Source organism: Triticum dicoccoides, chromosome 6A, assembly GCF_002162155.2.
Source record: "Triticum dicoccoides isolate Atlit2015 ecotype Zavitan chromosome 6A, WEW_v2.0, whole genome shotgun sequence".
Classification (NCBI taxonomy): Eukaryota; Viridiplantae; Streptophyta; class Magnoliopsida; order Poales; family Poaceae; genus Triticum; species Triticum dicoccoides.
In genome coordinates, this window is record NC_041390.1 from 411467394 (window position 1) to 411491678 (window position 24285).

The 24285-nt window shown below is 42.6% G+C and overlaps 1 pseudogene; it reads left to right on the forward strand.

Moving 5' to 3' along the window:
- Nucleotides 1–16894: 16894 nt before the first annotated feature.
- On the forward strand, nucleotides 16895–18335 carry LOC119317054 (annotated as a pseudogene).
- Nucleotides 18336–24285: the final 5950 nt, after the last annotated feature.

The window sequence follows — 24285 nt, forward strand, 5'->3', positions numbered from 1 at the left end:
TTTTTGTTTTTTTAGAAAAGGAGGAGGACCCTCGACTTCTGCATCTGGACGATGCATGCAACCACTTTATTAATTATTCACAAGACCTTACAAAGTCATACAACAGTAAGACTAAAGCCACCGTCTAGGCAACATATGTCGCTATTCCTATCCAGTTGATGAAGGGATGCTGATAGTCTGAGCCTAATACCAAATAGACCTCACAGTCAAACCTAACATCTAAGACCTGAGATCCCAACCAGGACGCCTACCGGGTATGGGCACCCACCAGTCCGGCGCACTCCTCAACCAGGACGCCTGCCGGGTATGAGGCCGCCGCGGCCACCTGCCACCTGCCACCAATTCATCTTCAGTGTTGTACTGCTGCATCAACCTTGCCAGGCCTGCCGTCGACGCCACCATGATGCCAGACAACGCCACCATCCTGCATGTGTCCATCCACGCGCGCCCATCGCCGAAACTCTGCAGCGCCATGCCGCCGTGATCCGTCGTCGGCCTTGCGGTAGATGTAACACCGCTCCTCCTCTTGCCACCTCCATCCATCACTTGCTCCAAACGATGCCCCCAGGAGGGAAAGCGATACATAGAACGCCATCATCGTGCGATCCGGGAGACTCAGATCTAGGGTTTCCCTCGAAGCATCCCGAGCCTGATGACGCAAACTGTAACGACGATGCCTCGACAAGGAAACGACATCCAAGACGCCGCCATCATCCGCCATGACGGAGTCGGCGCGATTTTCATCGGCACTTGCGCCACCGGGCGTGCACCGTCGGCGTCGCTGGTCCCTTCAACCGGAGCAAACTCCAAAATGATGCCCTGAAAAGGGACTACGACGCAAAAGCACCGCCATCGCTCGATCCCAAGGAGATCTAGAGTTTCCCCCGGAGTTGCCCGCGCCGACAAGGACCAAACAAGGATGGAATCCGCAGATCCGCCCAGCTGCCGATGTGTCGCACCCGTCACCGCGCCGACCACGACCCGGAGACCAAACCCACGCCTGGGCCCTGATCCGGCCGCGCCGCCGCCGTTCCTGACGACCGCGACGCCCCAGACCTTCAAGTCGCCGGCCGTGGAGGTATGGGATCGTCGGAGCACCGCCACCCCCCGCCGTGACATCCGGCCGAACACCACGCTCCGGCCCGGAGGCGCCGGCCCGCGCCAGCCCCTCACGAGCGGGAGGGCCCCGAATCCCCGCCGCCGCCAGCGACGGCAAGGCTTCACCCTATCGCGCCCTCGGGCGGCGGCGAGGGAGGAGGAGGAGGAGGAGAAGGGAAGGCCGGGCGATGGGATCTGGGAGTCTCCCGGCCGCCACACGGGGGCGACTCGGGAGGAGGCGGGAGCGTATCGGGAGGAGGCTACAAGATGAAGGCACAGATCTGCTTCTGCGAGAAGCATAGTTCTTATTGGAAAGGGGGGAACGTGCTTCCGGCTCCAGGTTTTTGTAAAAAATATGTTCGTCCAAACCTATTAACATGGATCTAGTTTTGAGAATCGTCGACACGAGAAATCCAACAGTTAAAACGGTTCGGAAATTGGACGCGGGTTCAAGAAACAAAATGTTTTGAATAAATAAATATACGGAAAAAAAAGAAGTGACATGTGTCTAAGAAGATCAAGTGACCTTTGCAAAGGGTAATTCTTAACTAGTGACTTCGTCCTGAAATGAGTCTGGTATTTGATCACCTCGACCACCACCTGCCAAAGGCCCAGCGCCAATTGGACTGACTATACGGATCCAACTGGTATGTATTTTCTGTGGAGAGTTAGGGTTTGAGAAACAGCAACTGCAGTTGTAGATGAGAGGTCCTAATACCCTAAAAAAAGATGTGAGGTCCCAATTGGCCAATCCCATATACTCATACGCCGCTCACATGCGTCAAATAGTGTTTTTTTAGCACGTGTCAGATAGTTTTTTAGGCAAATTCTCAAAACTTTATTAAATCGTCACACAATTTATAAAGACAAAAGAAAGATCTTCAGGGTGACCTAACCAAATATAGCGACCGGTCCCCAGAGTTAAAACATGCTTTGCTAATTTGTGACTGACGGTGTCCTGGACTAGGGGGTACTCAACACGTCATCTCCCGATCTGATAGATTTGGCCGAGGACCCCCGTGGCCGTATACTCATGGGCCAGTTCGGACAGCTGCCGCATACATGGAAGATTCTACAAGACTTGGCGATCAAGACAAGGACTTCTCCCCACCGGCGTATTCGGCTAGGACTCTTGTTAACCTACGCCTCTGATGCATTATATAAACCAGGGCCAGGCTAGTCGATAGGATATACAACTCCATATACAACAATCATACCATAGGCTAGCTTCTAGGGTTTAGCCTCCTTGATCTCGTGGTAGATCTACTCTTGTACTACCCATGTCATCAATATTAATCAAGCAGGTCGTAGGGTTTTACCTCCATCAAGAGGGCCTGAACCTGGGTAAAACTTCGTGTTCCTTGCCTCCTGTTACCATCCGGCCTAGATGCACAGTTCGGGACCCCCTACCCGAGATCCGCCGGTTTTGACACCGACATTGGTGCTTTCATTGAGAGTTCTGCTGTGTGATCGACAAAAGGATCGATGGCTCGCCTGCAGATCAACTGTGACTTCGGCATCTTCGTCACCAGTTTGACTGGTCACCTTGGTTCGACCAAGAATTTCGCCCCGTGTTCGGATCACCATGTTCGGACGAGGGCCTTCATCAAACATCAACTCCGATCTCTATCAAGATCACGGAGGAATTATCTATGGAGCTCGGGGGCTCAACGTCAACATTGCCCTCAAGCGACCGTGCTGTTTTTTGGACAGCGAACTCGTATCTGCCGCCACCACCTCCTCGAGTATCGCTTTGACGATCGCTTTGGTGGAATTGTGCAGAATTGGGTCTATAACAACCCTGGAAAATTTCGTCGAGTTCCGATGGAGGAATCTCTGGCAATCCACGATATACCGGAGCCCTGTCAAATCTGGATGGGAATTTGGATGAGTTTAGGGCGTGGTGTCCAGCTTCTAGCTCGGACGTCCTTTGGAAGATCCAACCATTGATCGGCTGTGGAATTCCTATATCTACCACCTCTCAAAATTTCAGCTCGATCCGACCGTCCAAACTCCGGGAACTTTCCGATTAGTGCATCACTTTTCGGATCTATTTTCTGCGCGAAAACGAATCCGACCCGAGTTCATCTTTTTTATGAACGGGATTTCGGACATCCCTTTTGAAGGAAGTTTTGTATGGGGTATTGTGTTTTGTTCCCGAACACACCCCACTAACTTTAAGATCTTTTGAACATGATCTTCAATATCATGCTGGTGTCAAACCAGTCCGGCAATATTACTCCACGGCTGCCGACCTGCACTAGACACGCCGTCACTTTAGCCGAGCTCAACTTCTTCGGATCATCATCTCGGCAAGTCGAACAAGAGTCCAGCATAGTGAAGGATAAATCATCATCAACATCGCCTCCCCACGGATTACACAGAGCGGGCATACCGGCATCGCCGCACGGTCGCTTCATCAAGCCAGCATCGACCACGTCACGACCTGCATCGACAGGGCCGCACTATTGCTTCTTCAAACTGGTGTCCATCATGCCGACCTACTTCGACATCTCGGCTGGACTGGGGGCTTCGCCATCTCTTCATCAACCTACTCCGGACGCTTCGGCGTCACTAGCCGACCAGCTCCGTCATGTTAGCTGGGCTGAGGGCATTGCCTCGGCGAGTCAACCTTTACCAGCATTACCATGCCGTCGTTTTATCGCCCATCAGGCAATGGGTGTGCGGAGCGAGTCCTAATTTTAGAAATCATCTTCCTTCAGATTGCTACAACAAATAAACCAGGTGCTATTAATCCCAGTATTTTTTGCTTGTTTGGGTTCATTTTTTCCAAGGAATTATTACTCTGGTTTGTCCATGATATGTACACAGGTCTATCAAATGGTGACCGTATTAACGACGGTCGCGTGGTGGTTCGATCAATTTCCGTACATAGTCCAGCGAACGCCGCATCCGGAGCTCGGACCGACCTGTGAATTCAGGCTTTGCCACGCCTTTACTACATCACGCCGACGCCCTGCAAAGACATTGACTTCGGCGCCAGGCCATATTTCTTCTATTCCTCACTTTATATAAATTATTTATTATGCAACATTTTTTAAAAATTATCATTATTACTATTATCTCCGGTTTGCACTATTTTTTGTGCACAGGAAAATGATCCGGGGACTTCGGCGTCACTCTACCGGTCTGCATTGACCGTGCTATGTCACCACTTCGGCGTGTCGAGCTCTCCGCTCCGCCACCTCGGGACCAGCTTGGGGGATGGAACCTTGCCCCGCATCAAGCTCGGACCGCGTCATCAATACCGAACACATTAACCAGCTAAGTCGCTTTCATGCTCAAAGCTTTAATTTCTAATTTGTGCTCGGTTCGACCAAGCATTATACTTTTTTGGAAAAAAGTTGCTTGTAAAATTTTTTCCTTGTCCAAACTTTGTTTGTGACGCATAAATTCAAATACCCCGTTTACTTGGGGGCTTCCTTTATGAAGCTTTTCCTGGTGCATATGATTATACTTGTACGACTTCATTCCTTGTTCGTGTATTACGCCACAATATGCACCATATTGACTTAAGCGATTTGCAAGCTGGGTTACCTCGCTCCTGTGTTTACCCCTACGTTCCCGATTGTTCGGCTAGGGAGTAAAGGGAGCACCTCTATGATTGTCACGCGGGTCAACCGAGCCGTACCTCAGACTGGGTGAAGCCGAAAGCTAGCGCTCTTATAGTTTTCAATGATGGTCGGCACACAACGGAACTCATGAGTACAAAAATTCTATTGCACAAGTCTCATAATAACAATGAGCACCGAAGAAAGGTATCGGTGGGGGTACTATTTTCTTCGAAGATGCTTCTTACACTTCACGGTAATATAGCATAAGTTCCCTGAGCGCGCTTTGTCTGTTACAGCCTTATGGCTTGATTGCCTGGTTATTGGAAACACCGTCGATATTCTCGACCGATGGAGTACATAACACTTTTCGGTCCTTGACCGAAGAGGGAGAAGCTGACGGTCGGTTAAGACGCGTTTAAAGTTCGGTTGAACATAGATATGATATAAGTACTTCGGTACATGCAATCATTCTTCTACCCAAGTCACTTGGGGGCTCTTAAGTTTATTTGAGCCGTTTTATAATAAGTGTTCTTCTTCGTAGTCGTTGCAAAGTTTTATTATTATTTATCACTCCTTTTTTCGACACGAGTGTGCGGTCACTAGCCGGGGAGCCTAATTTCTCTCTCAAAGCCGCTAGAGTTTAGTTTGCTAAACTAGCCTGACGAGAAGTACTCCGCCCTCGGGATAGGAGGTTGAAGCCGTAGGCTGACCCGCTCGAAGTCTTGAGATAGGATGTATCATGTTAAAGCACGACAGAAGCACTTCTTTTTTCTAAGACCAACTTTTGGATTGGCACCGAACACTTGATATTGTTCGGACGTCATGTTTTTACTGAGGTTTCTTGGTTTTCCAAGCTTTTTGGCACTTTTAAACTATTTGTACTTTTCCAGCATTAGTCTCGCAGGGCAACGCCGGACACCTTTAGAGATTCGGCAAAAACATTCCCGGATATTGCTATATATGCATCGGTTTCGAATTGTGTCTTCGGTCAATAGTTGGGTTGCCCGGCTCCTGCGCTTGCCTCCTATGTTCCGCTTTGTTCGGCTAGGTGTGCAAAGGGAGAACCACTGCGATTGTGCTTCCAGCTCACATGGTTAAGCACCTCAGTGGAGAAAGCCGAAAATTGACTATCACAATAAGCGTAAACTGGTCAGTGATCCGATGACGGTGTTAAATGACGGGTCATTCATAACAATGGCCAAAGTGTTCACGACTTGACCTCGACTGTCGCCGAACACTACCGGGGGCTATTAACTGGCCTCCCAAACTAAATCCTCGATATTATGCTCTTACATTAGAGCTGAGGCTGCATGATCATGCTTAGCATGACAACCCAAAGAAAGGAACCGATAGCGGGACTATTTTTTTTGGAAGAAATTTTTTATGTTAAACAGTAATATAACATATCTCTCTGCGTACCTTTGTCCATAAAACCGTATGGCCAGATTGCCTTGTTTGTCGTAAATCTTTGCCCTCATAAAGGCTTTATAAAGTAGGACAAACACTCCTCGGCTACTGGCCGAGGAGGTGGAGGCCGATGGTCGGTCAACAAAGTTTTGTACAATGCGGATCCGAGCATTAATGACGTAAAGTACTTGGATACATAGAGTCATTACACATAATTTGTGATTTTACTATGGATATCAATCCTTAATTCGGCCACCCGTGCCCGCATTAAGGCTCGGGGGCTACTGGGCTTCGGGCTCATTATTTACAAATATTAAAGGGGCACATCGATCCCCTGATCTGGTGTTGCCACCCGACCAGTGTCTCGGGGGCTACTGCATTGCCTATTCAATACAGAAAATTTCAAGTGCAATACAGTTTCCAAGGAGATTTTGATCCTCAGGTTGGTCGGCCGCACCCAACTCGAGTCTCGAGGACTGAGCACGCCGCTTTTTCTGTCCCGAAGTATTCTGCCGAGCTAGGACTTGATCCTCAGACCGATTTTGCAAATCAACCTGAGTCTCAGCGGCTACTGGGATCAGCGGTCTTACGTCATCCTTCATGTGCATCTCGGGTTTTAGACCGATACACACCTTGAGGGCTACTGGCCATATATCTCGGCAGAGAATAAATTGCAATAATAAAAAATATTGACAAAAAATCGGCCCATAGTCAGGGTGGTGCACCACCTCGGAAGCAGTCCGGCATAAAGCTCGGGCGCTAGTGGCTGGCTCCATAGAGGGCATTTCCGACATTAAGCTCGGCTAAACTCCTTCAACTTTTTTGAACCAAGGTGATATGACACCTCGGATATAGTCCGTCGTTGGAGCTGGGACACTGTCCGGCGTTGGAGCTTGGACATAGTCTAGCATTGGAGCTCGGATACATTCTGGCGTTGGAGCTCGAAAGCGGTCCGGCATTGGTGCTCGGCCGCAAAAGATACCTCGAATGCAGTCCGGCGTTGGAGCTCGGACGCAAAAGGACACTGCCTCCCGGGAACAACTTCAAACCCGAGGTGTGGCATAAAAATAACAAGGCATTGATAATGGCCGAAAACTTAAAGGGGCTCCTCGGATACCCGACGTGTAAACTCGCCGAATGCATTTCGGCAATCCTCAAGATCGAAGATGAGAAGATTTGTTGAACCAGTTTTCAAGACCGTCAACCGAAGATGAAGAACGGTTCGGAAGAATCGAGGAGCGTCCCTAACTTGAAGACCGGTTCAGGGGGCTACTGACGGTGTCCTGGACTAGGGGGTACTCAACACGTCATCTCCCGATCTGATAGATTGGCCGAGGACCCCCGTGGCCGTATACTCATGGGCCAGTTCGGACAGCTGCCACATACATGGAAGATTCTACAAGACTTGGCGATCAAGACAAGGACTTCTCCCCACCGGCGTATTCGGCTAGGACTCTTGTTAACCTACGCCTCTGGTGCATTATATAAACCAGGGCCAGGCTAGTCGATAGGATATACAACTCCATATACAACAATCATACCATAGGCTAGCTTCTAGGGTTTAGCCTCCTTGATCTCGTGGTAGATCTACTCTTGTACTACCCATATCATCAATATTAATCAAGCAGGACGTAGGGTTTTACCTCCATCAAGAGGGCCCGAACCTGGGTAAAACTTCGTGTTCCTTGCCTCCTGTTACTATCCGGCCTAGACGCACAGTTCGGGACCCCCTACCCGAGATCCGCCGGTTTTGACACCGACAGTGACCCTCGACATTTAAGATTCTAAACTCATGTCTAATAAAACAAAAAGTAAAATAACTAGAGCGCCCTTTGGTCTCATGCGCCACAGATCCATACAGTGCCGAGGTCCCTCCTGTATAGCTTTAACTGCACTCTTGTAATCTGACGCCAGGTAGATTGTTTGTATGTATTAGTAAGCTTGCACGTGCAATGCACGTCTTGCTCCTTTCAAAGGTTAGCTTTGAATAGCACCTCTGCACAAGTAAACCACAACTAGCGTGAATTCAAAGATCTAACTGAAGACACTCGCCATGCTTGAAGATAAACTTAGACACCATATTTGGCTCGCTATCATTATGTAAGTTGGGCAACAATGAGAAGTTTTTCAAAGGAAAATCAATGGTGGACATGCGGTCCGATAGAGCTCATAGAACTATTACAAGGAAAAAATGTAAATGAATAAACAATTGGTATAAGGAATGCGGCCACAAATAAAGAGCATATAATGGTGAAGAAAATTAAACATAATGTATTGGACAATGCCCAACCATGTTATGAATTTTGTAGAGTATCTTCCAAAAAAAATGTGAGGAAGAGTAACTTCAAATTTGATTGTGAGATATCCTCTATTCCAAGTTGATAACGTGTAAAATACATCTGGAAGGGAATATAGAAACGAAGCAATAAAATTTGCTATTGCTCTAGTCCAACAAATTTACTTGTACAACATTGTTGAAATGTCTTCACCAAGATTATATTCTCTACACCCCTTCATCCACATTCGTAATTGAAAAGGCATTTAGGTTGCTCATTCGTTAACACACAACATGGGAGATCGATAATACTTTCACAGTAAACACATTTCGTAAGCATGTCTCGTGTTGCAATATATTTGTTGTACTTATTGTCAATGTAAGAAAATAACAACAAAAAATAGCCAAGATTACGCTCATATATGACATGGTACCTTACTTTGCAACTTAGTTTTATTAGCTAGCAATCTGAAACTATGGATATATACTAATTGAAATAAGATGTGTCTTGTACAAGCAATCCAAGTACTTGGTTGTGTGCATCATATGATGCAGAGGCCGGGTTGTCCCCTTAAAAAAATCCAAGTACCTATTCAGACATTTTTGACTTTAACCAGCAAAAAGGGTACCTAATCCCTGAAAAAATAAGTGAAATGTTTTGTCAGCGTATTCAAATCACATACAATGAGTGCGTCTGATTAAATAAGTCAACTGTTTCCACCGGAAAAAATTTGAATTCTCCTTATTGCTGTATAAAAAATGCATGGGTACAGATCATCAAGGTGTAAGCGTGCAAGGAATGATCTTGCCAGCTCAAATATGGGTGAAAACAATAACTCAAGATATCGAAGGGTTGTGCTCAATATCCAAGTATTAGAGAATTAATGTGAGACCTGCTCTACAAAAGACATCGTTGGTGGTTAAACGCTGATAATAAGTACAAAGCAATTCCTGTAGCCAATTCTTTCATAGTAAACGCTGGCTGAATTATAGTTGTGAATACTCATGCATCACAGTCACAACGCCAAGAGTAACCTATAAGATAGCAGGAATATCACTAATTTTTAACATCTGAACAACAAATGTGTACAAGGAAAATAATCTAAATTTTTACACTAAAGTGGCAATAATATCGGAGACTTGTGATTTTCAGTAGAACTGGTAGCAATCACACATTGGAATATTCTTACAAAAGCGCACATAGATGAAGTACTCCAGAGATAACAATTGGCCAACATGTAGCATCAGAAAACTAAAGTGAGAAAGAGAGGTGACATTCAGATTCCTTGCCATCATCGTGCCGTTGTAAGCATGCACAACCACCATGTTGTGGAGCAAATTCTGATAAGGATGATGGGTGGTGCAAAATAAGAACAAAAGGAGAAAACCAGTATTCTCTCATATTGAACAAAAATCAAAACTCGCATATTGATGCATCATGAACATGAGCGTTTGAATCACTTGTTGTGTTGTAATGACAAATAGGATAATGCCTATGTCGCCCGGAAGAAAGCACAACTCCTCCTCGCGCGTCGCCGCCGGTGGCTCGCGTCCTGTCATGGCTGCTACTTCTCGTACATGAGTTCTGGCTCCGGGCGAGAGCACCCGTGTCTTGCCAGCATACACGGGTGGCTCTATCACCCAGCTGTATGTGAGCTCTTCATGTGCCTTCCATGGCGCACGCGCCTTCGCGGGACAGGCCCAAGGCACGCGCGTTGCCAGCGAGCCAATCGGTGCGTACTTCTGATCTCTTCGACACTGAGACCATGACGTGTCTTTTCATGGGAGCGTTCGTCCCTTGATCCTTGGGGACATGCGCCGCTGGCGCCGGACAGGGCCAGGCCGCGTGCGTGTTGCCGGGCGAGCGCACCGCCAGCTTGGGCGTGTCCTCTTCTCTGCGTGCCCTGTTCTCCCTCCCTCCTGCATTGCTTTGGATTCCTGAACGACGGGCTCCTCACGCATCCGGGCTCCCGGCGGCGGCGTCTCGCTTACATCGGCGGGCTTACATGCTCTTGGGGGTTTCTCTCTATTGGATGGAGGTTTCGTACGTGAATTGATTAGATTGAGAGGTGAGCGCTAATTAATGGAGAGAGGTTAACTGGTGGTAGTTCAGATTGCATGCGTCCCGTGATTGTAGGAGGTGCCGATGCGGGATGTGGGGACGTGGGATGGTTTCATCGGTGGAGTATGGTCAGTCATTGGGAATTGCCAAGTCCACACCGTAGAGCCATTTGGATCAACGATGACCGTTAGATTGAGATTTGTGGGACAAATCATGTGGTGTTGACTGCGTCGTGGGTTGTTGTGGGGCTAATTACAGGGTGCACGTAAATAAATTCTTGTTTGATTGTTTAATAGTAGTGGATATAGATGATCCGATAGAGCTAAGGCTTTCTTTGGTTTGGAGGAATCTTGTAGGAATTTCGTAGGATAGGATTTGTATAGGAAAAATTCCTTTAGAGCCCTTTGGTTTGTAGGAATGGAATCCTATTTCTATGGAGGAATTCTTTCTATCCTCCACATTTCATAAGAAAATAAACATTAGCCTAGACTCAATGAAAAAGTAAAAAATCTTATGATGTGAATCAAAGGGCATCTTTTTTCATATTCCTACTCATAAAATTTAAGATACATATCATCTTATTTTTTATGACTTTTTTATTCCAATAATTTTTCTATCCTCTAAACCAAAGGAGACCTAAAGCTTCCTGAGCGCCAACGTTTCAGACACTTATTGTCCATCTATATTTCTGAAGACCAAGCCAAGCGGCGCGACGGCTGCGGGCGCCCGCTCCTGCCGCGGCCCATGTCGGCGTTTGTTAGCTTTTCGGTGGTTTTGTGTGGGTTTTACACTGTTTTGTCATGTTTTCGGTGAAATCACTTTTAAGGTATACACTTTGCAAAGATCGTGCCAACTTTCTTGGGCTGACAAATGGTGCACTATATGCGTGTCATTTGTCACAACCTGTAAGTTTTCTCTTTTTTTATTAATTTGTTTTACCAAAACATCTTATCACTTGAACCTTTGCATTCAATTTTAAACCGTTTTCACCATTGGATTCCTCGCATCGAGATTTTTAAAATTAGATCTCATATTAATAGGTTTCTGTGAACTTTTTTTAGAAAAGAACCCAAACAAATCTGTAGAAAAAGATAGTTGGCGGAAACATGTTTTTTCCTTTCCGAGAGATACAATAGTATTTCCCGCGGAAACAAATCTATGCCTCTTGTAGAAACCAAAAAAACATGTTTTTTCTTTCCGAGAGGCATAATTGTGCCTCTCCCGAACCCAAATATGTGCCTCCACAAGAAGCAAATCTGTGTCTCTCATGAAAAAAAATCTATTTTTTCTAAGAGTACCTTTTGCGGAAGCAAACCTGTGCCTCTCGTGAAAGAACAAAAAAAGAAAATTTGTTTTTCCTTTCTTCGAGAGGAACAAATATGCCTCTCGCGAAAGTAAACCTGTGCCTCCTCAACACGCAAATCAGTGTCACTCATGCAAGAAAAAAATGTATTTTCCCCTTTCTAAAAGGCACGGTTGCCGGGAGAAAATACATGGCAAACTTGTGCCTATCATGTAATCCAAAAAATGTTTTTTCATGCAAAAAAATTCAAAAAAAAATCCAAAATCTAGGGAATATCAAGCAAAAACTAAAAGCCAAAAAAAACCGCGAAAACCCATCTAAACCCCGAAAACGCTTACAGGAAAAGAAAAAAAAAGAAAAACCTAAGGGAAGCCCAGCACGTGACACGTGGCAGCGGCTGAGAGCATGCCAAGTGAACCTTGTGGGGCTCCCTGTTTACAATGGTTTTACTTTTTATGGTTTATTTTTTCTTCTGTTTTTCGTTTTTGTGTATTACAAAAATATTCATCGTATATTAAGAAAAATTCATCGTAGGTTACAAAAAAAATTCATCATGCATTATAAAATGTCCAACGTATATTACAAAAATGTTTAATATGTACATATAACTTGTTTAGCATATATTAAAAATCACTGTATTAAAAATGTATCGTATGTTACAAAAAGTTTAGCATGCATTATAAAAATATTTAACTTATATTACAAAATATTTCAATGTGTATTTAGAAATGTTTTGATAAAAACCGACAGAAAAAAGGGCTCTACAGCGCAGGTCACCTATAGTGTGGGTACTACAGTGAACTGGGTGCTGTAATATTGAGCCGCTACAGTACCATTTCTCTTCGTTGCGTCCATAATGGGTCGGCCTAGTTGGTTTGCGATCTGTGCGAAGGCTCATAAATTTGACACCCGTAGGTGTCCTACAGAGGCCTCGTCCTAATCAGCGCCGAATTCACTAATTAACGGGTACTTCAACTCAAAAAAAAACAATTAATGGGTACTTCCTCTAAAAGACATTCCTATCTTGTTAGGTTATGAAAAGTGACACGCTGCATGTACGTCCTTTACGGCAACATGTGAGTTTTTTTTTTCATAGATTCGTTTATTCAAATATTTTATCTCTTAAATCATGCATCTAAATCTTAAATCATTTTTATCGTTGGTTTCTCGTGTCGAGATATTTAAAACTAGATCACATGTTGATAGATTTTGATGGACTTTTTTTCACGAGTAAAACCGGACAAAAAAACCCGAACTAAGAGCATGTTTTTTAATGCCTTTCCGAAGAGGCACGCGTTTTTTTACTTTTTGAGAGGCACGGCCGTGCCTCTTGCGAAAACAAATCCATGTCTCCACGAAAAGTAAATTTGTGTCTCTTGCGGAATGAAAAAACACATGTTCTTTCTCGCGGAAGCAAATCCGTGCCTCTAGCAGAACAGGAAAAAAAAGAGAAAACACATTTTTTTTTCTTTCTTTTCAGGAGGCACAACCGTGTCTCTCGCGGAAGCAAGTCCGTGCCTTCACGAGAAGTAAATCAGCGTCTCCCGCGAAGCGAGAAAAATATGTTTTTTTTCTTTTTCGAGAGGCACGACCATGCCTTTTATGGAAGCAAATTCGTGCCTCTAACGGAACTAGAAAACGTGTTTTTTCCCTTTCCGAGAGGCACGAAAGTAATTCTGTGCCTCTCGCGAAATGAAAAAAACAGGTTTTTCCCTTTTCGAGAGGCACGACCGTGCCTCTCGCGAAAACAAATCCGTGTCTCCACGAGAACTAAATATGTGCCTCTCATGGAACGAAAAAAAAATATTTTTTTTCCTTTCTGATAGGCACGACCGTGCATCTACGGAAGCAAATTCATGCATCCACGAGAATTAAATCTCTGCCTCTTGCAGAAGGAAAAAATACACGTTTTTTGTGCAATTTGTTTTTTGATTTTTTTTGTTCAAATCCTAAGAAAAACCCCGAAAATGCGTAGAGAAAACGAAAAAAACAAAATCCAAAAAAAGCATACAGAACGTGACACACCATGACGACTAAGAGCACGCCAAGTAGCGCCCTACTACGGAATTTCCTATATGACGCTCTTTGCGTCAAACTGTCGACCTAACGCACACAGCGATAACACCTAACCTAACACTGGGCCGGCCCATCAGAGATAGCTAACGTGTAGATTTGCATCGGTTTTGTGAACCTTCTGGAAGGTTCGAGCCCTGGTCTTTATTGGTTTTGGGAACCTTCTAGAAGGTTCCTGAACCTTTTTTTTTGTTTTTGACTGGTTTTCAGTTTCCTATATTTTTGTTTTTTGTTTTCTGTATTTATTCTTTTTTCTTCTTCTTCTTTTTCTTTATGTGCCTGTTCAAAATTTCACAACTTCTCAAAAATTATTTGGGATTCAAGAAAATGTTTGCATTTTCAAAATTGTTCGCAAATTTTCAAAAAATGTTCATGTTTTCAAAATTTCTTTGGTAGTTTGAAAAATGTTCCTGTTTAAAAATCTGTTTGCAAATTTCAAAAAATGTTAATATTTCCAAGTTTTGTTCGAGAGTTTCCAAAATTGTTTGCAAATTTCAAAAAATGTTCGTGTTTCCAAATTTTGTTCTAGAGTTTCAAAAAATGTTCGCGTGCAAAAGTTGTTCGTGTTTCCAAACTTTGTTTTGGAATTTGAAAAATTGTTCCTGTTCAGTTTTTTGGGGTAATTTAAAACATGTTCCCGTTTAGAAAAATGTTTGGGCCTCCAAAATTTGTTTGCATGTTGAAAAATGTTTGAGTTTTCTCAAAATTTGTAAAAAAATAAAGATGTTCTCATTTGATAAAACATTCACGTTTTGTGAAAAAAAAAGTTTTGCGTTTGAATTTTTGAAAACGTTCGGATCGGCGTTTGAGTTTCTTAAGGTTTTGCGCTTTTCTGGAATCAAGAAAGCTAGCTAGCTCAACTGGTTCTGTTCGTATGCTCGGAAGCGGCGGGTCTAGCGTACGAATCTTGGCAATGCATCCTTTTTTATTCCAGCGTGATCTACTGTTCGCGAGTGAGATGGGCCGGCCTAGTCGACAGATTTGCCTGTGCGTTACGTCGACAGTCTGCCGCAGAGAGCAGCACATAGGAGCTCCCCCCTACTACTTCAGCGCAGGTTCGTAACTAGCGCTCCCACCGAGCGACACCTGAGCTGGCCCATTTGGTCGTCGCTCGGCTGCCTGAGTCGTTCGCCAGCTCGTTAGCCTCTTTGTTAGGAAAACAGTAGTTTTTGGTTCTGGAAAACAAAACAAATACCTGGTTTTCTGAAGAAAAAACAGGAATATTAAAAAATTATTAATAAGTTCTTTTACAGATTTTAAAATTTTCACGTATTTGCAAAATATTATGAATTTGAAAAAGTTCACATATTTTAAATAAGCTCATGGATGAGAAAAGAGAGTTCAGGAACTTAAAGAAGAAACCAGAAAGCAAAAAAAGAGAAAAAAATTCAAACAAACCAAAATAAAACCATAAAAATGGTTGTGCTTCCAAGGCATTGGTTCACGGCAGGTGAGAATTTTATGGTCGTTGTAAACATTAGTCGTGGTTGTGCTTTTGCGGACAAAATTACTATCATCCTTTTTTCGCAAGTTGATTAGGGCAAACTCCCCTCGATCTTCATGGGCATGCTCGTGGATTCTTCTCCCCTTCATTAGCCACTCTGACAACCGGTAGCTAGGAGAGGAATTCTAGTGCCTCGTTTCCGAGTATTAGATAGTTTAGGATTTTTAGTCCATGCAGGGCGACGCTTAGGTGGATGGCGACGCTTCTTCTTCATATCAGTCTTTTATGCTTTGATCCTCCTCCAATTCATCTATCACGACGGATTAGATGGAACGCCGACGTAGATTTCAGCCAGGTCCTCGGGGTGTCGATGTCAGGGTTTCTCGTCATGTGTATGTGATGGTGAGATCTGATGCCAGGTTCTTTGGATCGGTTCAAGGGCTCAACGGCGGCTCCAAGAAGTTGGTCTTTAGAAGCACATGCACAAAGACTTTCCAGCTGTCGTCGATAAGGTTAGGCCAACTCGGATACGGGAGCGGCGACAACGGCGCGTCCACGGGCAACAGCAATGGTCGTTCGGTGGTTCAGAGACCTCGTTGTCATTTTTATTATGTTTAGGATGCTTTGTACTTCTAATGAACCTTTACAATAGATTTGAGTCATTTTTGCAAAAAAAAATTACTCTGGTTAAAAAAAAGGGTCATGGAGGTTTGTGTCTTGCAGAGTCGATTGTCTGGATCTAGTGTGTCATGTTGCTCATGTTGGTTTGGCTATTTGTTGAAATCTTACCTCGACACTATGGCAATGATCTTGTGATTCAACTTGTTTGCACTGCCCATCTTCCTCAAATACGTTCGTCGCTTATGACTTTTCAACTTTTTGTACGAGTGATTCAAGGGCTTTCGGAAAGTTTTATTGCATTTCACCTTCAAGGATTAATACCACAAAGAAGATGTCTTTAAGAGGTTTCATTATAATTACTAAATGCAAGAGCTACTTTGTAGTTTTTCTAATACTGTATCCAGATAATTACATTTGTACTATTTGTGAATTTACATGTATTAAAGGAAAAGGTGAACTGACTATTATACATCCAACATTGTATCTTTCGATGTTCCTTTTTTCTGCTGATATTTCGATGCTTCGTTAGTACTCCCTCTATCCCAAAATATAAGAACGTTTTTAATACTACACTACTGTCAAAAATGTTCTTATATTATGGGACCAAGGGAGTATGTCACTGGATACTCGTGTTTTCATACCATTTCACCGGTATCTTGTACGTAACCACTATCCTATTTTCGTATCATGCCCTGATCCTCTGGCGACGCGCACGTAACTTTCAGCTGGGCATTTTCATAGCACTAGTTTGGTATTTTCGCGGTACATGAATACACAAGCTCGTCACTGATTGCAAGACGGGTCATGTGGCTGTAATTGCTACGACTTCCGTACAAAACGCCAAGAAAAAGATGCCTCTATGGTCTGCAATCGGCATGGTGATATGCTGGCTGCAGGCATAAATACATGGAGGAAGCACCTGTAATGCAGCATGTATGTATGGTTGATGATTTTTAAAAGCAGAGAGAATTGCATCCCGTGATCACGGGTAATGGTGTATAGCAGCCAGTTGGGCGAGTCCCGCCGTCCACATGTGAACCGGCCCTGCCATCACGCCTGGCTCCTCCTTTCTCCATCCGCCATCTCCGTTCATTCATTCCCTCGCCCTTTTCCTCCTTTTGATTTGATCTGGTAGACGAAGAAGAAGCTTAGCACTTGAGTTGCCGGCCTATAAATTCACACGCGCCCCACCAACTGCATCAAGCCATTAACCAGCAAAAGCAAGCGATGGCAGCGGCCTCCGCCTACGCCGTTGCGGTCGCTCTCTTCTTCCTGCTCGCCGCCGATGGCTGCTGCGCCTGCTTTTGGTTTCTGCCTGCCATATTCTGCCCCGGACACTCCCCTACACCTACACCCGCCCCCGCTACCCCCACCCCCAGCCCCGGCAGCGGCGGCAGCGGCACCAACGTCGACGGCGGGGGCTGGCTCGACGCCAGGGCCACCTGGTACGGCGCTCCCGGCGGCGCCGGGCCGGACGACAATGGTGGCGCGTGCGGGTTCAAGAACGTGAACCTGCCGCCGTTCAACGCCATGACGTCGTGCGGTAACGAGCCGCTCTTCAAGGACGGCAAGGGATGCGGCTCGTGCTACCAGGTCAGCTACTGTGGCCGACATTGCAGTTGCTTGACACTGACGGTAGAGTGCTTGTCGTTTCGTTTGTTTTTCCAAGCTGATGGATCTTGGATTGTTGCGCTGCGTTGCGTGCAGATAAGGTGCGTGGCTCACGCAGCGTGCTCCGGCATCCCTGAGACGGTGATCATCACCGACATGAACTACTACCCGGTGGCCCGCTACCACTTCGACCTCAGCGGCACCGCCTTCGGCGCCATGGCCAAGGACGGCCGAAACGACGAGCTCCGCCACGCCGGCATCATCGACATGCAGTTTAAGAGGGTGCCGTGCGCCCGTGCCAGTACCCGGGGCTGTCGGTGACGTTCCACGTGGAGCAGGGGTCGAACCCGAACTACCTGGCCATCCTGGTGGAGTACGAGAACGGCGACGGCGACGTGGCGCAGGTGGACCTCATGGAGTCGCGGCCGGACAATGGTGAGCCGACGGGGGTCTGGACGCCGATGAGGGAGTCGTGGGGATCCATCTGGCGCCTGGACACGCACCGCCCGCTGCAGGGGCCCTTTTCTCTGCGGGTCACCAACGAGTCCGGCAGGTCGCTCGTCGCCGAGCAGGTCATCCCAGCCGACTGGCAGCCCGACACGGTGTACAGCTCCCTCGTCCAGTTCGATTGACCCCTCCCGCTCATCCATGCACGTCCATGCATGGGTTAATCGTGCCAATTAAGCTAGCTGAGACGTCGCTTGTGACGTCCGGTGTGTGTCGTCTTCGTGTGCTAGCTACGTGTTCTCTCTCGTAGCGCATACGTTTTTCATGGTATACGTGTCTCGAACAATATAATAAAGACATTTTAGCTACTAGCAAGGGCATGTGTGTTGCAATGTGAGAAAAAAAATCTTAATCTTCAATGGTCATTACCACATTTTGCTGCATCACTGAGATACACTATCACTCTCAATTTCATGAAATGATGAACAATTTTTTGAAATGATGAACATTTTTTTAAACTTGTGCATATATCTGAAATCGTGAACATTTTTCAAATCCATGAACACAATTACAAATTTTTGAACATTTTCTAAAATCAAAAACATTTTTTGAATTTATGGACCTTTCATACAATTTCCAAACATTTTTTTAAATAGTGAATATTTTTGAAACAATTTTCTTGAATCCATGAACATTTCTCGAATTAATGAATATTTTTTAAAAAAATTGGTGGAACAATTTTTGAAATTATTGAACATATTTTGTTCTAGCAAAAGGGCCCGTGCGTTGCAATGAGAGAAAAAACTTATAAACTCCAATGGACATGATCACATTTTGCTGCATCACCGAGATACACTATCACTCTCATTTTCGTGAAATCATGAATATTTTCTGAAAATCACGAACATTTTTTAAAACTCGTGAACATGTCTGAAATCATGCACATTTTTTAAAATTCATAAACATTTTTACATATTTCCGAACATTTTCTAAGATCATGGAAATTTTATACTATTTGCAACGTTTTTAATTGTGGACATTATTTTAAATGTTTTTCTTGACTAGTGCAACACTTCTAGAATCGACGAACATTTTTGTGGAAATTGTTTGGTGGAACAATTTTTGAAATTCACGAACATTTTTTTGATTTAATGAACACTTTTTGAAATGCGTGAACATTTTTTGAGACAATGAACATTCTATGAATCAATAAACTATTTTGTAAGTCATGATGAGTTTATGAAGTTTTAGGATATTTTTCAATTCATGAACATTTTTTGAACTGGTGAAATTTGGTTTCATTTCATTAACATTTTGAATAGGCAAACTTTTCAAAAAAATAAAAAGAGGGTTTTTATTCCCGACCATTTGTTTCCAAATTGTGAATATTTTTTCAATATTTGAACATTTTTAGAAAAAAAATCATAGACATTTTCTCTGTCCACAAACATTTACGAACTATTAAACATTTTATTTCAAAATTATCATTTTTTTAATTTTCCGAACTTTTGTAATCCCCAAATTATTTAAATGGGAAAAAAAGGAAGACAAAAAAACAAAATTTGAAATTTGTAAAACAGACCGCCCAGATATGAGCCGACCAAAACAGGCGCGTTGTTTCTTCTCCCAGCTTGCAGAGTGTAGTATAGAAGATTTCTACTGGGCCGGCCCAGGCAGGGATTTCCCAGTGTGAAATATTTTTTATACTTATAGGTGTCACCAGTGGGTAACATTTTTCAACTTTGGAGGTAATTTCCAATGACGTACCGCCAGAAGCAATATCCCAGAAGCAATATCCCCTTTATTATTATTAGCAAAAGGGCCCGTGGTTTGCAATAGAATAAAAAAAGCATAATCTCCAATGGCCATAACTACATTTTGCTACATCACCGAGATACACTATCACTCTCAATTTTGTGAAATCATGAATAATTTTTGAAATCATGAACATTTTTTTAAACTCATGCACATATCACAAATCATGAACATTTTTCAAATACGTGAACACTTTTACAAATTTTCAAACATTTAATCAAATCGAGAACATTTTTTGAATTTATGAACATTTTATACAATTTGCAAATGAGCTTTTTTCAAAATAATTGAATCGGCGAACATTTCTAGGATCGAAGGATATCTTTTTGGAAATTGGTGGAACAATTTTTGAAATGCAAGAACATTTTTTTGATCTAGCAAAAGGGCTCATGCGGAGCAATGGGAGTAAAAGAATTCATAATCTATAACAGCCATGGCCAAATATAGTTGCATCATCGAGATACACTATCACTCTCATTTTTTTGAAATCGTGAACAATTTTCAAACAATTATGAATATTTTTTTAAACTCGTGACCATATCTGAAATCATGAACAATTTTTAAAATTATTAATATTTTTTAAAACTCGTGAACATATCTGAAATAATGAACAATTTTTAAATTCGTGAACATTTTTATAGATTTTTGAACTTTTCTAACATGAACATTTTATCATATTTGCAAACATTGTCTTTAATTGTGAACATGTTTTTAGAAAAATCTTGAATAGGCGAATATTTGTAGAATCAACGAACTTTTTTTGGAAAATTTTCGTGAAACAAAATTTTAAATTCACGGACATTTTTTTATTTAGTGAATAATTTTTGAAATGCATGATCATTTTTTGAGTTGGCGAACATTTTATGAATCAATAAACTATTTTGTAATTCACGAACAGTTTTTCAATTCATGAACGTCTTTTGAATTGGAGAATTTTGTTCAATTTCATTAACATTTTAAATACATAAACAAAAATATCATGAACATTTTTTTGATTTCCCGAATATTTGTTTTCAGAATTGTGACTATTTTTCGAATATGCAAATAATTTTTTTAACGCAAGCATTTTCTGAGTACACAAACATTTATGATTATTAAACATGTAATTTTGAAATTCATATTTTGTATTTTCAGAACATTTTTTAGTTCCCAAACTATTTAAACTAGAAAAAAAGACAGAAAAGAAAAGGCAAAAATAAAATACGAAATTTAGAAAACATGTCACCCGGCGCGTTGTTTTTTCTCTACCAGCGGGCAGGGCGAATTATAGAAGGTTCCTACGGCGCCAGCCCAGGGGAGTATTCCGTTGTATGAAACATTTTTTATCACTTATAAGTGGCATCGATGGGTAATATTTTACAAATTTTGATGACGTACCAGAAGAAGCAATAGCCCATTTATTATTAAGCTACCTAGATAATAAATTTGGGTCAGTCAGACCATTGATTGTTACTTCAAGATTCGTGCTCCTTTATTTTCTGTTGTGTGGAATGTCATGTATTTGGGCCGTTGATTTTTGATTAACCTCTGTTTCGCGGCAACTAATTCGTTAATGGTTACAATGCAGCAGGCGTGATGAGAAATCTTTAAATCATTAAAGTAAATTCTTTAATGGTTTGAAGACCCTTTACCCGACGACCTAGACCTTCCTTCTAACCCTTTATTTTTTTCCTGCTTTTCTTTTTTATGTACTTTCACTTTTGTTATTTATTTTTCTTTATTAGTTAGTTTTTTCTTTATTTTTGTTTCGTGGGTATTTTTAAGATGTTGGTGAATGCAAATGTATACACATAAATACTGTACAATATGTGCCAAAATTATATTATTATATGATTATTTTGTGCATACTACACAACGTGTAATTTCGATGTAAAGTTGTGTGCGAGTTTTTCTTCTCATTTCCTTTCTTCTTAAAAGGTAATATCAATGCCAAAGATTGCTTCTTCTTTAAACAATGTTATTATTTTTATTTTATTTTAGTTTTTATTTCATTTTCTTTCTTCTATAATGGTAATACCAATGACACAAATTTATTCCTTCTTAGGAAACATATTTTTTGTAAATTTCCAATATTATATACTCATTCTTGCATATAATTAAAAATCACTTTTTTGTGCCAATTGGGTGCTAAATTTTGTTTGTTTTTCATTTTTTTTATTTTCTTTCTTCTTAAAAGGTAATACCAATGTCACTAATTTATTACTTTCTTAGAAAATTTCATTGTTTTGGCTTTGTTTTTAGTTTTTATGCTTCTTAGAAAACGTTATTATTAAAAAAATCATTTTCTTTCTTCTTTAGGGGTAATACCGATGCCACTAATTCATTCCTTCTTAAAAGATCTATTTTTTTTTGTGAAATCCCTCTATTATATGATTAAAAATAGTGTAAATCATGTGCAAATTTGCAATTGTTTGTTTTAGAATTTTTTATCTTCCTTTTATCTCAGAGGGTAATACCAATGCTACAAATTTAGTTTTTTCCTAGAAAACTTCATTATTTAGATTTTGTTTCATTTTATTTCCTTCTTAGGAAACTTTTGTTTTGCAAAAAAAAGGAAACTTTTGTTTTGCAAAAACCTTACTATTGGCTTATTCTTACATATATTATAAAAAACAATTTTGTGTAAACTATGTGCAAATTGTGTCATTATTTGTTTTTTCTTTTTTATTAAAGTGTAATACCAATGCCACTAATTTTTCTTCCTTGGTAAACTTTATTATTTAGATTTTTTTCTTCTTTAAGAGTAATACCAATGCCACTAATTCATTACTTAGAAAAACTTTTTTCTGCAAAACTTCCACTATTCCTTGTTAGAAAGCTTCTTTTTTATTCCTATTCCGTCGCCGGCCATGGATGTCGACTGTGTTGTTCCCGTCTGACGAGTTGGCTTGGAGAGGTAGTTGCTGGTGCGAGAGCGACCAGCTTGGTCTACCGTGTTTTCATTGTGTACATGGACCCATCTGTGCTAACATGCACTACATGCATTGTGCATTCTTTTTTTAACACATGCATGCCATATTCCGCTAGCAGGTGGTGGCATAGCCGTTGTCAGCCTTTGGAGTGGAATACAACAGCATCATCACATAGTAATATGTTGAACAACAAGTTTACCTTGGAAATACTGAGTTGATATTCTTTTTATTTTATTTTCAGTTTCTACTAAGAAAAGGTTTGGAAGGTAGCTGTGGCACATGCAACAAAACAACAAAATGATGGAAGACAGGGTAGTGTCACTACTGGTGGAGATGAGAGAAAGACTAATAGTTCATTGTGTCATCATAACCCAACCCATCGAGAATGACCGTCCCGCCGACCGTGTTGTGGTGTTCGGCCTGCACCGAGGAAGCGCCGCTGACGTGGAGGTCAGAGATGCTACGCGGGTTGGCCGCGTGCATGTGGCTGGACTCGTCGTTGCAAGCATAGTCGTCATTGGCGCTGTTATAGACATATTTAGGTTACATGTATTTGGTAGTTTATTATTTGCAATCCGTCTTCTACCTTATCTTTAAAAAAGGCTTCTTGCCCTTTAAGTCTTGTACTCAATATATACTCGTCCTCGAGACTTAATAATACATTTATCATATTTCGTCAATCTTCCCTCTATCTTACAGGCGCCATGGTCATATAGAAATCCCATGAACGCTCACCGCCGCTTGGTACGCGAACTCGTCCGCAGTCGGTCTTAAGCCTTTTTCTTTTGCTAAGGCTGCACTTCACCCGCTCAAAAAATAGTGAGTGATCCAAATATAATTTTTGGTCAAACTTACACATCCCTAATAAAGATCAATGTACAAGACTAGATATAGGACCTGACAAAACTGGAAAAATAGCAAAACGTTAACTTTTGCACAAAAGACCACCAATCAAGAAGGAAAATTACAATTAAGAGCGAAGAATCCCCGGAGCTTGATGCCTCCGCCTGTCAGTTGCCTCCAATATCACCTCAACAGCACTAAAGAAAAACATGGAATATCAGTTCTTCACCTAATATGTAGCCTTTCGAACCTCCAAAGTAGTTTACCAAAGGTGAATCCATTGCAATTGAAAAAAAATTGGCGACGACAGCATCCCGGACATGCCATCGACCTCTAGATCTGGCACCCCCACTCGACGATGATGTCAAAGGAGGAAACAATACCTGTCAGCCGCCAACCACAAACCCAACATACGATCCACCATCTTCCAGATGCCGCTGACGAGACCACAATTCGCATCCGCTCCTCGAGGAGGCAACTTGTATATATACATACTCGATATGTATGCCAGCACTCCGGCCCAGTGTGTGCCGCTATAAGAGCACCTCCAAGCATATCACCCCAAGAAACCTTCTCCTATAAGTGGTTATTGGCCCCAATAAATTTATTGGATTTCACAGGTGTCCTGGCATAGCACATCAGCAATAAGCTTATCCCCAACATGCTCCTGGTGTTGTGACCGACATCTTGGTCAGTCAAATTTTTATTTCTTTCTCTCTTGTGGCGGTGGCGAGGTGGGGGCAACGGCGAGGCAGGCATCGCCTAGTGCTGGCGGTGGTGCGCGCAGACATGAAACTTC